Raw genomic sequence first — 22,613 nt, 5'->3', positions numbered from 1 at the left:
AGACAAGGCAAGACAAGACAAGACAAAGACAAGACAAGGCAAGACAAGACAAGACAAGACAAGGCAAGACAAGACAAGACAAGACAAGGCAAGACAAGGCAAGACAAGACAAGGCAAGGCAAGACAAGACAAGGCAAGACAAGGCAAGACAAGGCAAGGCAAGACAAGACAAGACAAGACAAGACAGAAGACAAGGCAAGACAAAGACAAGGCAAGGCAAGGCAAGGCAAGGCAAGACAAGGCAAGGCAAAGGCAAGGCAAGGCAAGGCAAGGCAAGGCAAGGCAAGGCAAGGCAAGGCAAGGCAAGGCAAGGCAAGGCAAGGCAAGGCAAGGCAAGGCAAGGCAAGGCAAGGCAAGGCAAGGCAAGGCAAGGCAAGGCAAGGCAAGGCAAGGCAAGGCAAGGCAAGGCAAGGCAAGGCAAGGCAAGGCAAGGCAAGGCAAGGCAAGGCAAGGCAAGGCAAGGCAAGGCAAGGCAAGGCAAGGCAAGGCAAGGCAAGGCAAGGCAAGGCAAGGCAAGGCAAGGCAGGCAGGCAGGCAGGCAGGCAAGGCAAGGCAGGCAGGCAGGCAGGCATGCAGGAGAACCTTCTGCAGCGTCCCGGCCAGGATATTTGTAGTCTCCCACGGGGGCGGGGCCGCGGGCATTGGGCAACCTTGCCTGCTGAAAACCACGTGACCCACAGAAGAGAGAATGCCACGGGCGACGGTGATGGGGCCGTCGGCGAGTCCTTGACCGCGCTCCACCAAGAGTCAAGAAGTGACCGGCCTGTGGGTCGGGGAAGGAGCAGCCTATGCTGGCAGAAGCGAGCCGGAAGCCCTCAGGAGGGCGTGGTCAGGATTTTCCACTGCCTGACAGGCGCTCACCAAGGCGGTGGGGGAGCCGGCACGGGCACCTGCCCGGGCACCGGCCCCGTGGCCGTCAACGGCCCCATCACCGTCGCCACACCGGAGGCTGCACCGGCACCACCGCCGTCACTGTCATCTCGTCGCCGGCACCGGCGGCGGGCGGCGTCGCTTTCAAAAGCACCGGCCTCGGCTCCGACACCGGCACCCGGCTCGGCGCCGATACGTTCAGCGTCTACCGCACGGCAGAAACGATGCTGCGCTCCGTGACGGTGCTGGGGCCGTCCCAGTGTCTTTGACAGTGGCCTCCCAGCGGTGAAGAAGGGAAGTGCCTGCAGTCGCAGTAGAAGCTGCGTTCCGGCCAAATCGCGTTGGACGTCGTGAGGCCGTCAGACGGCTTGTGACCGAAGAGCGACCGCCCGGTCGTCCATAGGACGCTGGCAGCACGGGAGAAATGTCGGGACTGCAGGTCGGGCAAGGAGCAGCCTATGGCGGCAGAAGCGAGCCTGAAGTCGTCAGGAGGGCAAGGTTAGGTTTGGTGACTGCCTGACAGGCGCTCACCAAGGCGGTGGCGGAGCCGACACCTGTAGAGATACCTGCAAAGGTGAAGGTACCTGAGGAAGGAGACTGCCATGGGTGACGGTGAGGAGGTCCCAGACTCTTTGATAGTTCTCTCCCTATGGTGGAGAAGTGGCAGGCCTGCATGCCGGAGGAGTAGAATCTACCTTTGGCGACAGAGGCGACTTAGAAGTCGTCAGGCATGCATTCAAGGCCTTGTGACCGCCTAAAAGGCGCTGGCCAGGGCGGTAGCGGTGCCAGCACGGGAGCAAGGTCGGTTAGGGAACCGTCACCGAGTCCTTGCTGTGCACTCCCGGCAGAGGCAGCAATGAAGTGTCCCGCCTGCAGCTCTGAGTGCCTGCTGCCTTTGGCCGCAGAAGCCTTGTTTTGTTTGCCTCAAAACTGTCTGTAAGTCCAGGATCTGACATCTCATACAAACATACATACCTGAAAACACCAATATGGAGAGACAGACACGCAGAGAGAGAGAGAGAGAGAGAGAGAGAGAGAGAGAGAGAGAGAGAGAGAGAGAGAGATACCAAGTTGAGTTTTCACTGCTATAAAGTCTTGAAGTATGTTTTAAAATTTTTATTACTTTTAGTTTTTTAGCTATGAAGTATTAAATGATTTTTTTCCTTTTCTTCTGCTGCAAAGACTTAGATTGTTTTGGTTTTTCTCAGGTACAAAGTTTTAAATCTATTCTTTTTTTCCCTGCTGTAAAGTCTTGTTTTTTTTTTTTTTTTTTTTTTTGTTTTTGGTCTTTAAACAGGTTTTGCATTTCAATGCTGTAAAGTCTTAAACCTAAACCGGTTTGGATTTCCTCTGTTGTAAATTCTTATACCCATTTGATATTTCCTGTTATGATTTCTTAAAGCCATCTTAGTTCTCTGCTGTAAATTCTTATACCAAGTTGACTTTTTTTATCTGTTGTGATTTCTTACCGTTTTTGTACTTTTTCTGGTGTAAATTATTATACCAATTTGATATCTTACCTTGTTTCTATTTCTTAAAACCGTCTCGGTTTTTCTCTGCTATACATTCCTATAACAATTTGATTTTTTTAAACCTGTTAGGATTTCTTCAACCGTCTTTGCTTTCTTACCAATTTGACTTTTTTTTTATACCGTTTTGGGTTTTCTCTGCTGTAAATTCTTATACCAATATGAGATTTCCTGTTTCGATTTCTTAAACAGTTTGGTTTTCCTTTGCTGTAAGTTCTTACACCAATTTGATTTTTGTCTCTTGACATTGCTTGAACCGTTTGGTTTTTCTCTGCTGAAATTTCTCAAACCGTTTTGGTTTCTCTCTGCTGTAAAGTCTTCTACCTTTGTGGTTTCTTACACAGTTGAGAACAGCATTTACTTAGAAACTAGGGGACAACGAGGCACCGCCAGACTCAGCCAGTGGGCTCTTCGTTTGTACAGTCCCAGTTGGGGGGAGGAGCCCTACGGTCACTGGATGAGAGGTGGTAAGAGTCCGACTGCAAACGCCAAAGGAAAACGATTAAAATTATATCATTGTTTAAAAGCCAAAGCCAGCGCGGATGCAAAAGTGCTAGAAACTGTTGGTTACCACAGCCGCCGGGGGGGGGGGGCTCTGGTGGTCTGAAGGGGGAAACCTGTGTAGAGACTGCTGCCCACCCGGGTTGTCTGGGGGTCCTTGCCTAGGGTGGGACCTGCAATGCCCATCGGTCATGGCTCGCTTGAAAAGGTACAGAGAGGTCCATAAACAGCCGCGCGGTGGGTACTTAGCTGTGCTGGGGCCTGGAAGGTGCCTGAATCCCCTCCACCCCACACCCCTCCTCCAAAAGCACTTGCCTTCAGCAAGGGGAAGTGCACTGGCTTAGAAAACAGGAACCACAGCCAAAGGGCCAAGGGGGGGCTGTTTGCAGAGAGAAGGAGGCTCCACTGGGGTCCTTGAAACTCCTAGAAATCAGTTGCAGTGAAGCATCCTGCATTGCTTTTGAAAGATTGGAACTTTCGGGCTCTCCTGGGAATTTTGGGCGAGGATTCATCATGAATTACGAGTTTTTAAAATGAGGTCTTTTAAGAAAATTTCCAAAATTCCAGAGTCCTGCTAGCTGTCCAGGGCTGGCCTGGCAGTGCTGAAGTGACTGACCGGGAACAAGCAGACACCTTCCCCTACCTCTGCTAGGACAGTGCCGGATGACAGGTCTGTGTGCACCCTCAGCTCTGATGCGGTCTAACTAAGGTGCTCAGTAACTGAAGGAAGCTATGCTGAGGGTCTCTCTTAGCACCCTGGGTACCTAGTACAACTCACTTCCTCACCTGAACTCTCCAGCCTGGACACTGTGCTGGGCTTCCCTGTCCCCAGCTCCTCTGTCCCTTGTGGTTTCAGCCTGTTTGACTATGCCAGTCTCTGGTCCAGTGTCTAGTTCTGGGCTCCTCCTTGTCTTTGGGGACTTTTCTCCTGTTCTCCATCCCCCTTCTCCACACCTGGCCAAGCTGGGTGTGGCTTAGTTTACTCTTGATTTCCCAGGTGTTAATGTCCCCGTCTCCTCCCTGTCTGAGTCTGCTGCCCCTCAATTTCTTCCTCTGCTTGTATTCCCTTTCATATCTGTACTACAAAGGGCAACCTGGTAGGAGCAGTGGAGTCCTCCTTTTTATTTTTTTATTTTTTGGTTTTTTGAGACAGGGTTTCTCTGTGGCTTTGGAGGCTATACTGGAACTCCCTTGGTAGTCCAAGCTGGTCTCGAACTCACAGAGATCCACCTGCCTCTACTTCCCGAGTGCTGGGATTAAAGGCGTGCGCCACCAATGCCCGGCTCCTCCTTTTTATTTTTCAATGTGTTAGTTTTGTTTTCATTTATTCATTGATTCTCTTTCACCTTCACAACTAGACCTTTGCTTCAGGACACAAACATCACTGCCAGCACCAGGAATTGTGGTGTTACAGCATTTTACAGCAGCATCTCATGTTGTAAGGATTGAGGTATTATTCTGGCCTGGCCCTGGTACCTTGCAGAATGCACTCAGGCAGAACTCTGGTCAGCCCAGGAGCCTTGGATGCCTGTAGGGAAACCTGGGTTCTTGAGGAGCAAAGGGAGTTGTGTCCTTGCTCTGTTACTGCTTTAGAAGTGGCCTGGGTTGTGCTCTGCCCAAGAGGGGCTTCTTAGCAGACACTGGGTGTACGACTTTAAGAGCCTGCGGCAACTGGACACACTGGGTCCTGCAAACAATGTCAGGTTGGTATCATCTGGTATGCTACAGGAGGTGGATGTACTCAAGGAGGCAGCAGCTATCTGACTGGAACTCTGCTGCTCTCACCGACTGGAATCTCAAAGGAGGCAGCCAACATTGCTTTGATGCCCTGAGCTGTGTAATTTCAGAAAACCAGAAATAGCGATGTTACAACTGAAACCTGGTGCAAACATGTGCTGTGGTGGTGAACTGGATGGTCAGCGCCTTCCTGACAGTGGTATTAGCAGCTTAAAACCTAGTGTGAAAGTCGGGCTGGGTGGGCATGGTGGGGCACACCTTTAATCTCTGCACCCAGGAGCCTGAGGCAGGTCTCTGAGTTTGAGGCCAGCCTGGTCACACAGGGAGTTCTTTCTTATTTTTTTGGTTTTCAGAGACAGGGTTTCTCTACGACTTTGGAGTCTGTCGTGGAACTAGCTCTAGCTCTTATAGACCAGACTGGTCTCGAACTCACAATGATCCTACAAGAGCTAGGCCCAGGACAGCCTCCGAAGCCACAGAGAAACTCTGTCTTGAAAAAACCAAAACTAAAAACAAAACATAAAAAAACACCTGTGTTGATAGCTCAAGGCTAAAGGCACTAGTTCTTGCAGAGGACCTTAATGTATTCCTAGAGCCCACATTGCCCTCACAAGGCCATTACTACTGTTTCAGGAATTCCAATCCCCTCCTTTGACTTCCTCTTGTACCAAACACACATAAGATGCATAGGTATGCGTTCAAACTAAATACTTACACATAAATAAAAGAAGCCTGTGGTCAGGGGGTGGAGAGATGGCTCAGAGGGTTAAGAGAGTGCTTGTTGCAGCAGGGCTGTGGTGGCACACGCATTTAATCCCAGAGGCAAGTGGATTTTTGTGGGTTTGAGGGCAGCATGGTCTACAAAATGAGTTAATTCTTGGTTGACAACTTGAATGACAGAATTGAATGACACACCTATGAGGTAGTTTTGCCTAAAGTAGGAAGAGCCACTTCTAATCCAGATCTTTGAGGTGTGAAGACAATATGTTTAATGCAGATCTTTTGACCTGGGACAACACACACCTTTAATCCAGAGGTGCCTTTAATGCACATATCCAGACAAGAAGACACACCTTTAATCTGGGCCACACCTTCTGCTGGAAGCCAATAAATGAACCTGGAAGAAGGAAGTGTTTTCACTTTGCCTTTGAACTCCCACCGTGCTAAGAAGTCTATTACTTCACTAGCATCAGAGCCTACTTCTTTAGGATTCCAGAGATTACTGTGGACCTGCTGGAACATCCCACCTAGTGACAGAGCAACTTCTGGCTTCTTGGACTTTCAGATCATAGCCAGCCATTGTTGGATCCCAGCTTGTAAGTAAGATTGATTTTCTGAGTTCTATTCCTCTATCACTTGCTGACTTGAAAGAACAAACAAGCCAAGCGGTGGTGGCACACGCCTTTAATCCCAGCACTCGGGAGTCAGAGGCAGGCGGATCTCTGTGAGTTCGAGACCAGGCTGGGCTACAAGAGCTAGTTCCAGGAAAACCTCCAAAGCCACAGAGAAACCCTGTTCTCGAAAAACAAAACAAAACAACAACAACAACAAAAAACCCAGAAAGAACAAACAAAAAAATGACTTCTGAGAAAAAACATACATCCTTTAAATCAGGCATCCCAAATAGACCTCCCCACGCTGTAGTACTTTCTCCATTAGTCCTCTGTTTCACTTGAGATAATCTTATCCGTGTTGATCAGATTTTACTTTGACAATCTTCATTGTATTTTGTTTTGTTTCGTTTTTTGATTGTTTTTCTTTTTTCTCCTTTTTCCCATTTTTTAAAATTTAAATTGGAAACAAGGTTGCTTCACATGTCTATCCCAGGTCCCTCTCCCTTTCCCTCCCCTCCTCCCATCCCTCCCACCAACCCCCCCCCCCAGTACTCCCTCATTTCCCCAGGGAGGGTGAGGCCCTCCATGGGGGTGTCCATAGTCTGTCATTTCATCCAGGGCAGAGCCTAGACCCTCCCCCAAGAGTCCAGGGTGAGAGTGCACCTCTCATTGTTGGATGGGCACCCAAAGTCCATTTGCATGCCAGGGATAAATACTGATTACTACCCAAGGCCCAATAGATTGCCTAGGTCTCCTCACTGACACCCGCATTCAAGGGGTCTTGATCAGTCCCATGCTGTAATCCCAGCCATCAGTCTGGGATTCAAGAGCTAACCCTTGTCAGGTCAGCTGTTTCTGGGAGTTAAAACAGCCAGTCTTAACCCCTAACCCCTATGCTCATCAGTCCTCCTTCTGTGTCACTGGATTCGTTAAGTTCAGCTCAGTGTTTAGCTGTGGGAATCACCCATTGGATGAAGGCTCTGTTCCCCAGACTCTCTGGCTGTAGGATTCTAGGCTGGCACTCCCCATATCTATGTCTAAAATCCATATATGAGAGAGTACATACTATGTTTGCCTTTTTGTGAGTGGGTTGCCTCACTCAGGATGGTTTCTTCTAGTGCCATCCATTTGCTTGCAAATTTCAGGATTCCACTGCTTTTTTCTGCTGAGTAGTACTCCACTGTGTAAATGTGCCACATTTCATCTATCCACTCTTCAGTTGAGGGGCATCTAGGTTGCTTCCAGGTTCTGATTATTACAAATAATGCTGCTATGAACATAGTGGAACATATGTCCTTGTTGTATGAATGTGCATCTTTTGGATATATGCCTAAGAGTGGAATTGCTGGGTCTTGTGGTAGGCTTATTCCCATTTTTCTGAAGAATCTCCATACTGATTTCCAAAGAGTCTGTAAGAGTTGGCACTCCCACCAGCAATGGAGGAGTGTTCCCCTTTCTCCAGATCCTCTCCAGCATAAACTGTTGTTGGTGTTTTTGATTTTAGCCATTCTGACAGGAGTAAGATGATATCTCAGAGTTGTTTTGATTTTCATTTCCCGGATGGCTAAGGATGTTGAGCACTTTCTCAAATGCCTCTCAGCCATTGTAGACTCCTCTATTGAGAATTCTCCATTTTGTTGTGTAACCCACTTTTTAATTGGATTCTTTGGTGTCTTGGAGACTTGCTTCTTGAGTTCTTTGTACATTTTGGAGATCAGCCCTCTGTCAGAAGTGGGGTTAGTGATATCTTTTCCCATTCTGTGGGCTGCCTTTTTGTCTTGCTGACTGTGTCCTTTGCTTTACAGAAGCTTCTCAGTTTCAGGAGGTCTCATGTATTAATTGTTGACGTTACTGTCTGTGCTACTGGTGTTATGTTCACAAAGCGGTCTCCTGCACCAATTCGTTCAAGGGTACCACCCATTTTCTCTTCTAAGTGTTTCAGTGTGGTTGGATTTATGTTGAGGTCTTTGATCCATTTGGACTTAAGTTTTGTGCATGGTGATAGACATGGATTTATCCGCATTCTTCTACATGCCAGCATCTAGTTATGCCAGAACCATTTGTTGAAGATGCTTTCTTTTTCCATTGTATATTTTTAGCTTCTTTGTCGAAGATCAGATGTTCATACATGTATGGGTGTTCAATTAAATTCCATTGGTCTACCTGTCTATTTTTGTGCCAATTCTAAGCTGTTTTCAGGACTACGGCTCTATAATAGAGCTTGAAGTCAGGGATGGTGATGCCTCCAGATGTTGCTTTGTTGAAAAGGGTTGTTTTGGCTATCCAGGGTCTTTTGTTTTTCCATACAAAATTGATTATTGTTCTTTCAAGGTCTGTGAAGAATTGTGCTGGTATTTTCATGGGGATTGCATTGAATCTGTAGATTGCTTTTGGCAGGATTGCCATTTTTACTACATTGATCCTACCTATCCAAGAGCATGGGAGATCTTTCCATTTTCTGATGTCTTCTTTAATTTCTTTCTTTAAAGACTGAAAGTTCTTGCAATACATGTCTTTTACTTGTTTGGTTAGTGTTACCCCAAGGTATTTTATGTTGTTTGTGGCAATTGTAAAGGGTGATGTTTCTCTGATTTCTTTCTCAGCCCTTTTATCATCTCTATATAGTAGGGCTACTGATTTTCTTGAGTTGATCTTATATCCTGCCAGTTTGCTGAAAGTGTTTATCAGCTGTAGTAGTTCCCTGGTAGAGTTTTCTGGATCACTTATGTAAACTATCATATCATCTGCAAACAGTGAAAGTTTTACCTCTTACTTTCCAATTTGTATCCCATTGGTGTCCTTTTGTTGTCTTATTGCTCTAGCTAGAACTGATTTTTAGAGGAATTGCGTTGAGTTTCTGTCCATTTAGTTTGATGTTTGCTGTTGGTTTGCTGTATATAGCTTTTATTATGTTTATATATGTTCCTGTTAACCCAGATCTCTCCAAGGCCTTTATCATGAATGGTTGTTGGATTTTGTCAAAGGCTTTTTCTGCATCTAGTGAGATGATCATGTGGTTTTTGTTTCTCAGCTTGTTTATATGGTGGATTACATTGATGGATTTTGTATGTTGAACCAGCCCTGCATCCCTGGGATGAAACCTACTTGATCAATCGTGGTGAATGATTGTTTTGATGTATTCTTGGATCCTATTTGCCAGTATTTTATTGAGTATTTTTGCATCAATGTTCATGAGGGATATTGGTCTGAAGTTCTCTTCCTTAGTTGTGTCTTTGTGTGGCTTGGATATCAAAGTTATTGAAGAATAACTTGTAGAAAGAGTTTGGCAAAGACCCTTCTGCTTCTGTTGCATGGAATACTTTAAGAAGAATTGGTATAAGCTGTTTTTTGAATTTCTGGTACAATTCTGCACTGAGGCCATCTGGCTCTGGGCTTTTTTTGTTGGGAGACTTGTGATGACTGCTTCTATTTCCATAGTGGTTATAGGTCTATTTAAATTGCTTATCTGTTCTTGATTTAATTTTGACAAGTGATAGCGATCCAGAAAATTGTCCATTTCCTTCAAATTTTCAAATTTTGTGGAGTATAGGTTTTCAAAGTATGACCTGATGATTCTCTGAATTTCCTCAGAGTCTGTTGTTATGTCCTTTTCGTTTCTGATTTTGTTAATTTGCATGTTCACTCTCTTCGTTACATTGATTCTTTGTGTTGTTTTCCTAGTTTCTACTTTATTGATTTCAGCCCTCAGTTTGATTATTTTCTGGCATCTACTCTTCCTGGGTGAGTTTGCTTCTTTGTGTTCTAGAGCTTTCAGCTGTGCTGTTTATTCTCTAGTGTAACTATTCTCCAGTTTCTTCATGTGGGCACTTAGTGCTATGAACTTCCCTTGTAGCACTGCTTTCAGAGTTTTCCATAGGTTTGGGTATGTTGTGTCTTCATTCTCATTGAATTCTAGGAATTCTTTAATTTCTTTTTTTATTTCTTCTTTGACCCAGGAATGGTGCAGGTGTACATTATTCAATTTCCATTAGTTTGTAGGGTTTCTGCAATTTGTGTTGTTGTTGAATTCTAATTTTAACGCATGGTGGTCTGATAAGATGCATGGAGTTATTCCAATTTTTTTGTACCTGTTGAGGTTTGATATGTTGCCAAGTATGTGGTTGATTTTTGAGAAGGTTCCATGTGGCACTGAAAAGAAGGTGTATTCTTTTGTGTTTGGATGGAATGTTCTATAGATGTCTGTCAAACCCAATTGGGTCATAACTTCTGTTAGTTCTGTTGTTTCTTTGTTAAGTTTCTCTCTGGTAGTCCTGTCCAGTGGTGAGAGTGGGGTGTTGAAGTCTCCCACTATAAGTGTGTGGGGTTTAATGTGTGATTTGATTTTAGTAATGTTTCTTTTAGGTATGTAGGTGCCTTTGTATTTGGCACATATGTGTTCAGAATTGAGACTTCATCTTGATGGATTTTTTCCTGTGATGAATATGAAATGACATTCTTCAACTCTTTTGATTAATATTAGTTTGAAGTCTAATTTGTTAGATATTCGGATAGCTCCACCCACTTGCTTCTTAGGTCCATTTGATTGGAAAATCTTTTCCCAACTCTTAACTCTGAGGTAATGTCTGTCTTTGAAAATGAGGATTGTTGCTTGTATGCAGCAGAAAGATGGATTCTGTCTTAGCATCCATTCTGTTAGCCTGTGTCTTTTCATACGTGAGTTAAGACCATTGATACTGAAGGATATTAATGTCCATTGATTTTTGATTCTTGTTTGTTTTGGATTCATTTTTTGGTGGTGGTATTGTGTGTGAGTTTTTCCCCTATTTCTGACTTTTGATAAAGTGAGATTATTTATTGCGTATGTTTTTGTTGGTGTAGTTAATTTCCTTGGGTTTGAGTTTTCCTTCCAGAACTTTCTGTAGGGCTGAATATCTTGTTTTCTCCATCTATAGTGATTGAGAGTTTTGCTGGGTATAGTAGTCTCCTAGTGTTTGTACAACATCTATCCAGGACCTTCTGGCTTTCAGAGTTTCCATGGAGAAGTCAGCTGTAATTCTGATAAGCCTGCCTTTATATGTTACTTGGCCTTTTCCTTTGCTGCTTTTAATATTTTTCCTTTATTCTGTATGTTTGGTGTTTTCATTATTATGTAGTGAGGGGCTTCTTTTTTCGGTCCAGTCTATTTGTTGTTTAGTAAGCCTCTTGTACTTTCATAGGCATGTCCTTCTTCAGGTTGGGAAAGTTTTCTTCTATAATTTTGTTGAACTCCTTCTTCTATACCTATTATTCTTAGGTTTGCTCCTTTCACGTGTCCCATATTTCCTGGATATTTTGTGTTAAGGATTTGTTAGATTTAAGATTTTCTTTGGTCAATGAATCTATTTCATCCAGTTTATCTCCAGTACCCAAGATTCTCTCTTCCATCTGTTATATTCTGTTGGTTATGTTTGCATCTGTAGTTCCTGATCATTTACCAAGCTTTTGTATTTCCAGCATTCCCTCAGTTTGTGTTTTCTTTACTGTCTCTATTTCAGTTTTCAGGTCTTGAACTGTTTGAATTGTTTCCCTCATCTGTTTGATTGTTTTTTTCTTGGCTTTCCTTGCTTTAAGAGATTTGGTGATTTCTTGCATTTTCTTTCTATTTCTTTAAGGGGTTTTCTCATATCCTCTTTGAGGTCCTCTATCATTTTCATTAAGTTGTTTTTAAGGTCATTCTCTTCTGTTTCATCTGTGTTGGGATGTTCTGGTCTTACTGGTGTAGAATCCCTAGACTCTGGTGGTATCATCTAAGCTTTCTATTATTGGATGTGTTCTTATACTGTCTCTTCCCATCTCCTCTTCCAATGCTTATAGGTGGGGTCTCTACTTCTCCTGGTAGATATGGGTTCAGGGCTCTATCCTCTCCTCCCTGCCAGGGTGGGGGCAGCAAACCTGAATGACAGCCAGTGATGCTGGCTGCTCTATGCCCCCTCCAGGTCCTTCTGGGGATTCGATGGCAGGAAGGGTCTGGTGGCCGCAGGTCAGGGAACTTGAAGAGGGAAAGGTAGGCTAGAGGAGCTCCTGGGACTCATCTCTCTACTGGAGAATGGAGGCACAGGACCAGAATGGCAGCTGATGATGCCATCTGGATTATTTGTTTTCCAAGAATGAGTTTCCCTGTGTAGCCCCTGCTGTCATGGAACTAGCGCTGTAGATCAGGCTGGTCTTGAACTTAGGGATCCAACTGCCCCCTGGCTGATTCCCAGTGGGATTAAAGACAGACAACACCAGGATCTTCAGAGTTCACTCCCTATTTAACGCAAATAACTGATGGGGTTATGAAGTTATACTCTAGCATCCTGTAGTGTAACAGTTGGGAGGGGCCTAGAAGTTGGAGGATAAAAAGGTACCTGACTGACTTCTCAATCAGAGGTTCCAGGAGTTGCTGTCAGTGTTACATAGGTGAAGCCAAGACGACAGAGCAGGCCCTGTTTTGTGGAAGACATGTCAGATTCTTCACAGCACACACCACGAAGTCCGCAAGTCTGGCCAGCCCAGAGTCCACGGTATTCCCAGTCCTGGCCACCGTGTTTCTGCCCAGAGTCCAGCTACTGCTTTGAGAAGGGCTGGTCTGTTGATTGGGAACTGTTTCCCCCTCCCAGTGAACTTTGTAGCTGGGATTGCCTAAAATATCACCCCAGACCGAATTATGCTGTGAAGTGGAGTGCAGAGGCCGTCCAGGGTGAGAGACAGGAGCACCAAACGCCCCCGGGAGAGGTGGACAAGGACAAAGACAGCAACGTGGAGGAGAGAGATGAACCCTCGCGGGGTTTGCTCAGAGGCTCGGAGAAAGGTCTGGAACCTGAGACCTGTGATGGTGGAGACTGCGCTGAGCGCGATCCCGCTTCTGATGGGCCCGGGTGCCTAAACTGCGGGTCATGGCTTCAAAGGGCTTTTGGGCGAACTGCCTGAATCTCAGGAGACCTGATGCCTGCTGACTTGGAACTAGGTGATCCTCTGTGAGCTCCATCTGTTACAGCAACAGCCCTGCCTCTGCTCACAAAGGCAGTTCTGTCTTTCAGACATTTGTATTTAAATTTTTTCCAGTTCTCTTAATAAAGTATTAAACACCTGGAAATTTGTGTTGTTCTTGGGATGGCCCTAGGGATTTTTGTTTGTCCTGGAACTAACTCTGTAGATCAGGTGGCCTTGAACTGGAAAAGGTCTGCCTGCTTCTGACTCCCAAGTGCTTCCATTAAAGGCATTAAAGGCATGTGCCACTGCTGCCCAGCTTGGATCTTTTTTTGTTTGTTTGTTTGTTTCAAGCAGGGTTTCTCTGTAGCTTTGGAACCTGTCATGGAACTTACTTTGTAGACCATGTAGATCAGCCTGCCTCTGCCTCCTGAGTGATGGGATTAAAAGCGTGCGCCACCACCACCCAACTGGTTCTTTTTAAAGGAAGTCCTCCCTGGGCCCTGGAAGGCATCTTGGTACTCACACCTGCTGGGGCATAAGATAACAGGAAGTATCCTTGAGAACTTTGGGACCCTTTGTGCTGGAAGCAAGGCCACCCCAAACCTTGTTCCCTGCAAATTAATCTGGGGGCCACCTGCAACTTCCACCTTGTCTTCCTCCTCCAGCCTGGATTCCCTACCCAAATGATACTGTGAAGACTCTCCAGGTAGAACCATGTTCCTGCAGGCAAGATCCCTGATGCCACACCCACAGCCTTTGTCCCAGGAGGACTGCTGTCTTCTGCCTCCTGCAGGTGCACACTAGCCCAGGGATGCCTTGTTTGTTTTACTTTGAGACCAAAGTTCTGTGTCTCTTGGCTGTTCTGGAGTCTATATAGACTAGGTTGGTGCTGGATTCAGGTTTGCCTGGCCTTGCCTCCCTAGTGTGGGGATTAGAGGCGTGTGTCACCACTCCTGACCAGCACAGTCATTCTATTTAGCAATTTCCAGACCCCAAATTTCTGCAGCAGAACTGAACTCATTTGCAGAGGCAGGACTGGCTTCAGGTGTCAGGTCATGGCAGAGCTGGCCCAGACCCAGAGAACACAACCGCCCAGCCTTATGAGGGTAGGCCTTTGTGGAAGAAGTTGACATTTTATGATCATTACTTCAGCTGTTGGTCTTCCAGGAAGTCTAACTCCTCGGTAGTAAATGAATCTATGCTAGCCATGGTCACACAAGGCCTTTAAATCCAACAGGTGGATCCCTGTGAGTTCCAGGCCACCCTGATTTACACAGTGAGTTCTAGGTCACAGAGGGCAATGTAGTGAGATGGAGGGAGGGAGGGAGGAAGGAAGGAAGGAAAGAAGGAAAGAAGGAAAGGCCACACTGCATTTGTGAAGAATAAATGTTATGTAAAACAGTGCTCAGAACCTGGGAGGGTCATTTAGGCTATTTCTCCTGGATGTCACCCGTGCACGAAATCCCTGGGAAGTTAGCAGCTCTCACTCTGAGCTGGCCACTTCCTCTAGTACCAACTTGTACTCTACACCATGCCGTGGAAGTGGATGAGCAACATCTATTGTGGGTCTACGATGTTTTCAGACTTTGTTGGACTATGGATGACATTTTTGCTTTTCCAGTATTTCCAGAAATTTTAAGTGATTTTTTCCAGCAACCCCTAACCTATGGAATATGCCTTGTAGCAGGCTAGAGAGAGTGTCACATAAATGTGGGTGTGAAGAGGATATTGAAATATCACAGCTTAGTCTTCAAGTTTGCTCTTTGAGCTTCATTTTTGAGGAAGTCTTTGTAGGAAATAAAATAAGCACTGTAATGCAATACCATCCAACATCTTTAAAAAATTTTTTATTTTCAACATTTTAATTTACATCACCTGGGGCCTGGAGAGATGGCTCAGAGGTTAAGAGCACTGACTGCTCTTCCAGAGGTCCTGAGTTCAAATTCCAGCAACCATATGGTGGCTCACACCCATCAATAATTCAGTCTGGTGCCCTCTTCTGGCATGTATGCAGAACACTATATATGTAATAAATAAATAAATCTTTAAAAAATTTACATCACCTGGACCTTTCAACAGAGGTGTGAAGACTCAGATAATATATCTTGGATCCACTGAGAAACTGGCTACTAGTATTTAGGCATCTGTCCTGGCCTGTCCTTGGGGTTCTGACAGGATATGCCTTCAGCTGCAGCCACTAAGAGCACCACCTGTGCACACTCACTCTGTTCCCTTTTAAAAGGGCCCTGCCCACCTCCCATCCTCCTTTCTGTTTCTCTCTCTCTCTCTCTCTCTCTCTCTCTCTCTCTCTCTCTCTCTCTCTCTCTCTCTCTCTCATATCTCTCCCTGTGTCTCTCTCTCTCTGCCTCTCTCCTCTCTCCCTCTGCTCCTGTCACCGGAGGCCAGTCTCTGCCCTCCCCTTTCTGATATTTATGATTCTTTTCTTCTAATAAAAAACCCTGTGATTGAACTCTGTCTTGTGGCATTTTTCTCTCTATTACCACCTTTTTTTAAAATCACAGCACTGGCATCCTTCCATTTCTTTTTTAAAGAACCAACCTGAGAGTGTAATTCTTCAACAACAGAAATACAAAACAGCCCTGCAGCGCTTCTGTTTCTAGTACAAAGATGATAAAAGTAGTAATTTGGTAGCCAAATCTAATGGGAATTATTTTGAAAATCACAGTTCAGCACTCTCCATAGCAGCCTTGATTGGTTTTCATACATTGCAATATTTCATTCAGTAGAAATTTGAACATATGGACGCTTTGCAGTTTGAATCCATGGAGCTGGAATGGTAATAAACACATCCAGTTTAGTTTTCGTTGCTTTGTCACTGTGGATCTCTGAGCTGTGTGAATGTTGTGTTAGCATTGGGGTTGAAGAAGGTGTTTGACTTAGATATTCCTTGAATACCTGCAGGTCAGAGGGACAGCCACCCTACTGACCAGGACAGATCGAATGGATTCAAGGCAGTTACTATCTGTACTCTTCCAACCTGGTCACGGAACCATGGTTATGGTAAGTCTGGACCTGCCCCCTTGTCCTTGTGAGATTCTAGAAGGACTGTGAGGACAAACAGACGGTCCCAAGGGGGTAAGAGCTGGCATCCCGCCTTCACCTTGACCCCCTAGTTGAGCATCAAACACATCTTGAGAGGAATTGGACACAGATAGGTGTCCGTGGAAAAATAACCTGCTTGGGATTCTCGTCTTTCTTTCTGCAAATAATAAAACGTTCTGTGTATTTTGTGTTTGTGTTTAGAGGGACAAAAATGTGTTAGGTTAGACTTCCCAGGAGAAAGGCACAAGTTTGGAGCCTGAGGGCTCCAGCCCGTACCTCGGCTGCCACCTAGTGGACAGACCTCTTTATTGCTGCGGGTTCGGTCTCCCTGGGAGGGTGCACTAGCTTTTTTTGTTGGCCTCTGCCCCATTAAGAAGTCTTAGGACTAAGGAGCTCAGTGGAGATTCTCAAGAAAATCCACAGTGGGCAATAAATGGATGGGCAGATTACGTACGTGTGGATGGACAAACAAACAAACAAACAAACATTTAAAAATGCAAGGTTGAAATGACTCCTTAAGACCTGGATTTGGTCCTCTGACCCCCATGGTGGAATGCATACTCACCTGAAGGCTGTCCCCGACCTCCACAGCGAGCTGTGGCTCTAGCATGGCTGCACTCACACACAGATACACCATGAGTAACACACACCGATAAGAAATAAAAAGGAGACCGCGCTGGTTTGCTGCCGCCGCAGCCGCCATATTGCCAGCGCCATGGGTCTTGGTGAAGTGAGTGACTCTCCTGGATGCTTGCGAGACAAGCTAATTTGGGAGCAGATTGGATCCAGCTTTATTCAGCCTTACTACCAGTTTTTTGATCACGACAGGACCCAACTAGGTGCTTTTTACATTGACGCAGCATGCCATACACGGGAAGGACATCAGTTCCAGGGGAAAGCTGCCTTTGTGGAGAAGTTGTCCAGTCTTCCCTTCCAGAACATCCAGCATAGTGTCGTGGCCCAGGGCCATCAGCCTACGCCAGATAGTTGTATCATCAGCATGGTTGTAGGCTAGCTTAAGGCGGATGAAGATCCCATCATGAGTTTCCACCAGATGTTTCTATTAAAGCACATCAAAGATGCTTGTGTATGCACCAACGCTGTGTTCAGGCTCATCCTGCACAGCTTCAGCTCAGCTTCACCTGGCCAGACACGCTAGCCTCTTCCTCCTCTTCCCAATACTATCTCGTTCCTCCTCCATCCTCTTCCCAATACTATCTCGTTCCTCCTCCATCCTCTTCCCAATACTATCTCGTTCCTCCTCCATCCTCTTCCCAATACTATCTCGTTCCTCCTCCATCGTCTTTCCCAGTATTATCTCTCTCCTCCAGATGCTCCACATTTTATACACCAAACGAGCAGGGCCGGAGTGGGCGTGGGTGTAGACAGCCTCTCTCACCAGGGTGTTGTGCATGATGTTTGGATGCTGGACTAACTGCACCTGACAGGAGAAGTTTGTGTTGTACCAGCACCTGCCTTGGAAAGAGTTAATGCAAACGATGGTTGCTTTTTGTTTTTGTTTCCTTTTATTTTTTAATCTACTGACAAGTTGCTGTAGTAATCCAAAGAAGTGAAGGAGAAAGCAGCTGCTGCCTCGCCCAGATGTTGATTTGTTCAGATGTTTCAACGCCTCATGATACAATAAAACCACAAAAATTTTCTAAAAATTTCCTTAAAAAATGCTGTGTGGTGGTGATACACACCTTAAATCCAACCACTCAAGAGGCAGAGGCAGGCAGATTTCTGAGTTTCAGGCCCACCTGGTCTACAGAGTGAGTTCCAGGACAGATAGGACTACACAGAAACACTTAAATAAAAGTGAGGGATAAGCCGGGCGTTGGTGGCGCACGCCTTTAATCCCAGCACTCGGGAGGCAGAGGCAGGCGGATCTCTGTAAGTTCGAGACCAGCCTGGACTGCCAAGCGAGTTCCAGGACAGCCTCCAAAGCCACAGAGAAACCCTGTCTCGAAAAACCAAAAAAAAAAAAAAAGTGAGAAAGTGAGGGATAAAAATTTCAAAATCCAATATTTAAAAAATTACAACATCACCCCTAAGCATATATATCCAAATAGTTTTTATAATATAGTCAGGTGTGGTGGCCCATGCCTTTAGGTAGAGGATCAGGGTATCTGAGTTTCAGGCCAGCCTGGCCTACTTAGGAGTTCCAGTACAGCAAGGGTTCCATGGAGAGACCCTGTCTCCAAACAGACAGACAGACAGACAGTTTGCTATGAAGGCAGTGTTCTAGGGTAAACTGTGATGGAAAAATTAATAACTAAAAGACATAAACATTTAGGCTATGACAAAGAGAGAGAGAGTCCTCTGACCACGGAGTCCTTGATCAGAAGCTCGAACCCATGATCACCAGCACTAACATCTTGCCCTACCCCCTTGCCTTAAGAAGACTGGGAACCAGATAGCCTCTTGCCCTACCAGTCAGTTGTAAAACTTTTAGATCACAAGATGTACCAATTAATTTTACCTAACCAGGTAACAGTTACTGCCTTCTCCAAGGCCCTTCATTTCATGATAACCTTGTATGGATACCTTGTATGTTAAATAGTCTCTGTAGCCATGGGAAGCTTGCTAAATGAGACTTGCAGTCTCAGGACTCTTCCCTCTCCTTTTTCTCTTTAAACGTGCCTTACATTTGTGGTTCCAGGCTTCAAGACAGAGTTGAGCCTCAGCTAGCTGGTATTCTTTTGAAATAAAAGCCTTCTTGTAGTTGCATTCAGGTGTCATTAAGCTCCTTGAAGCCTTGGGGTCCCTCTCTTAGTGGATACAACAAACCGTTATATGTTTTGCCTACATTTCCCTGGAGCCCACTGACACTCCTGACTTCTTCCTGAGGGGAAAATCACAGAAACAAGAAGGGGGAACCTACAATGGGCCATCCAGAGCTGCTCTGGAGAGTTTGTGTGTTTTTAAAATTGAAAATTATGTTTTTTAACACTAGATTCTGATCACATTTTCCTCCCTGTCTTCTCCTCTCAGATCCACCCTACCCATTCAATTCCATACCTTCTTTCTCTCTCTAGAAAACAAACAAGCAAATAAAAAACAAATGAGAATAAAACAAAACAAACTAAATAAAAAGATAGAAAACCACTAGAAACACACACACCTCATAAAAACACAAAATCAGAAAACAATAATATATAAGCAAAACACCAGTAATGTAAAAAGAAATGCCCCAAACATTTATGAGACAAAAGTCTTCAAAGATACCACCGAGTTAATTTTTGTTGACCATCTATTATTGGACATGGAGCCTACCCTAAGGTCTGTCTTTTTTGGCAGATGAAACACCAAACAAGTGTAATGCAGGCCTCACAGACAAACAAACAGAGAAACAATCTGTGATTGAAAATTCTGGTTGGCTCTCATTTGTAAACATTTAAGGTAGCCTTTGGCTGTATAGATTCAGGGCAGTTTGGATCACAAGAAACTCTGTCTCTAGAAAACAAGCAAATAAAAATAAAAGTGTAGTATTCAGTAAAGCTGGGATGATAAATCAGAATTGATTCTAAAGTAACTGAAGTATCAGTAAGGTTGTCTATCTAAGTACCATGTCCTTGAACTTCCAAAACTATGATAAATGTAAATTAATTTTCTTTAAACACCAGTGAGCATAGCTTGGCATGCTGGCATTCACCTTTAATCCCAGCATGCCTCTGGATCCAGAGACAAAGACACCTCTCAGAGTTCAAAGTCAATGTGGTCTACAGACAGAGTTTCAGTATAGGCAGGGCATGTGCAGAAACCCCATCTCAAAAAAGCTAAACAGACAAAATCAAACAAGCTAACAAAAAGTCTAAATGACTGAGCCATGCTTATTTTGTTATAATGGCAAAAATGAGCTAGTACAGACAGTGGCGACAACCCGCCTACTGTCCTGATGGACTTATTTGGAACTATGGTTACTTATTGCTAGGGAAACAGGTTTTTCAATAACAAAAATTACTTCTGAAAGTAAACACACACACACAGAGAGAGAGAGAGAGAGAGAGAGAGAGAGAGAGAGAGAGAGAGAGAGAGAGAGAGAGAGAGACTCAGAAAATTTTCTTATTTCTTTCTTACAGGTTTCTCTGTGTTGCCCTGACTGTTCTGAAACTTGCTCTGTAGACCAGGCTGACCTAGATCTCACAGAGACCTGCCTGTCGCTGAGACATGTGCCATCACCACCCTGCCATAACTTTTTTTTGCCTAATGGACTCAGAATTCATGGTTCTTTATACGTTCAATTAACCTTCATCTACGTGTTGCTCTTGGATTCATGAAGTGAGGGAGAGTTGGAGGGTTAGATGGTCCTGGATGTGAAAGAAGGGTCTGGGATAATGGTGGGTCCCCTACACTGACATATGGAGGCACTGCTGTTCTTCCAGGATACCTCAGTTCAATTCCCAGCAAGCACATGAGAACTGAGAGATGCCCCACGATACGGGATCTTGCCTCAAGATATTTGCCTTTACCGCGGATGATGTCTCCTGAACTGCTGTGCTGACCTGAAATTCAAGATAGTCGCACTTTGAAGAAAATGACCCTTTCTAGGACTTTAATGTGCTGGTGTGTGAAGTTAAACTCAAAATCCAAAGAAAACAACTTGAATCAACACAATGAAAGTTCCCTTGTTTACAGATTGAAATGGAGAGTTGACTCTTTTTGTCTGTCAGGAGTGAAGGCAAGCCTGATCCTCATCTAACTTTGATGTCATTTATGGTCTTTGTGGTTTTTGCCCTTAAAAACTCTGTATATGTGAGGTTTTTTTTTCCAGAAGCACAAGACTGTGTTTGGTCTGTCTATCAATAAGAAGGACATAAAGCTATTAACTGGTTAAATCAGTGTGGTTGTCAAAAACTACCTCTAGTGGATCATTTCATGCCAATCCTTAAAGAAATATCCAGCCTGCACAAAACATGTTGATCATCTGGGTACCTTGCCAATCTATTTAATGCAGAGTCAGTCTGTCTCATGAAGAGTTGGCCATTTACATACAAGTCCAACCTCCTCATTGAAGTAGATTCTTTCCCTAAAAACCCAGCTGTTGCTTCACCACTGCAGCTCATCAACGAGGCTGTAAAGACCTGAGCAAGAGCATTACTAGGCTTGCGGCTCTGGCACTGGAAGAGGGAAAGCTCAGAAGGCCTCAGCACAAGATAAAAAAAAATTGGGCGGCCCTGCCCTATATCAAATGACAGACTATGGACACCCCCATGGAGGGCCTCACCCTCCCTGGGGAAATGAGGGGATAAAGGGGGGTTGGGAGGAGGTCATGGGAGGAGGGGAGGGAAAAGGAGAGGGACCTGGAACTGACTTGTGAAGCAACCTTGTTTCTTATCTAAATTTAAACTGAAAAATAAATTAAAAAATTCAACCTAATCTCCTATTAAAATTATTTTAGTGAAAAATCAGTAACAGACAAAAAAAAAAAAAAATTGGGCAATGCCGGGTGGTGGTGGCACACTTGGGAGGCAGAGGCAGGCGGATCTCTGTGAGTTCTAAACCAGCCTGTACTACAGGATCTAGACAACCTCTAAATCCACAGAGAAACCCTGTCTGGAAAAAAAAAACCAACAAAACAAACAAACAAAAAACCAAACTGAGCAAATAAGGGATGCTGAGAGCAAGAGAACTAGTCTTCCTCAGAAAAGAGCTCCTAAGGGGATTATCCAATACCAAGCTAAGCCTCAAAATCTTGCACAATTAAGGGACATGATACATATTACACAGACTGTATTTATATATGTAAGTATACGCAGACAGACAAACACAACTTGTTTTATTTATATATTCAGGAATAGGCATGTTTGTGTATTTAGGAATACATGCACAGCACAGATGCCCATAGGCACACACACAATTGCAGCAGCAGCATATACAGGTAACGACTAAAGGAAAAGTGACCGCAGACACAGGGGTGCATGGAAGGGGATGGATGGAGGGGAGGGGAGGCGATGTGTCTGAACGCCAGTGTCAAAAACCGCAAATTCAGAGTCCACGGTCTAACTAAAACTGTTCTTTAAATAAGTGTGCAGTCCTCTTACATTCAGTGCGTAGTCCATTGTAAACAACACTGCCTTATAAGTCCATCCTTTAAATACAATCCTGTTCCTGGAAATTCCGTCTCTTACTTATAGATGGTCCCTTTGATAAAACATCTCTTTTCATGAAAGCTGGATCTTTAAATGTAGTGTCCATCCTGTGAAGAGAGGCATTTTCTAAGGATAACACTTCCCCCATGCAGACTGGCGTTTGTACTTCAGGCTCTGAGAACGGGCTCTTCACTTTGTCAGGCCTTGTGTTGGTTGGGAGATTTGCTGTTTTCTCCTTTAAAGCCCTGGCTTCTTATTGTCTTCTAGGTAGGAATCCTCTAGAGCCAGAGAAGAGGCCTTCAGAAAGTCTCTCCCTCGGGCAGCCATTTCCTTTGCTGGGTCTAAGGTTTTCACAATTGCCAGGTGGTGGCGCTGTTTCCTCAGCAACCAGAGTCCTGTTCAGCAAGTGCTTGGTATTCGGAAGTGATCTGACTTTATTTTATTTGTTTGCTAGCATTAGACCTTTAGATACCACAGAAGGTCAGATTCATGTGATCTGGTGCCCCTACAGGATGACAGAAACAGGAATTCCAACGTTTTTTCTTTTCTTTTGCAGGGGTGAGAGGGTGCTG

General features: G+C 44.8%; 1 long non-coding RNA gene and 1 pseudogene across 1 annotated transcript; both read left to right on the top strand.

Annotated features, from left to right (window-relative positions):
- Positions 1-884: 884 nt before the first annotated feature.
- Positions 885-21,200, top strand: LOC121133156. The gene is made up of 3 exons (XR_005869923.1): positions 885-1,482; positions 15,809-15,907; positions 20,032-21,200. It is a non-coding gene; the product is annotated as an uncharacterized LOC121133156 (long non-coding RNA).
- LOC121133155 lies at positions 16,606-17,568 on the top strand (annotated as a pseudogene).
- Positions 21,201-22,613: the final 1,413 nt, after the last annotated feature.

The sequence above is a fragment of the Mesocricetus auratus genome, unplaced genomic scaffold (genome assembly GCF_017639785.1).
Source record: "Mesocricetus auratus isolate SY011 unplaced genomic scaffold, BCM_Maur_2.0 Super-Scaffold_100020, whole genome shotgun sequence".
NCBI lineage: Eukaryota > Metazoa > Chordata > Mammalia > Rodentia > Cricetidae > Mesocricetus > Mesocricetus auratus.
This window is presented reverse-complemented; position numbering and strand designations above follow the sequence as displayed.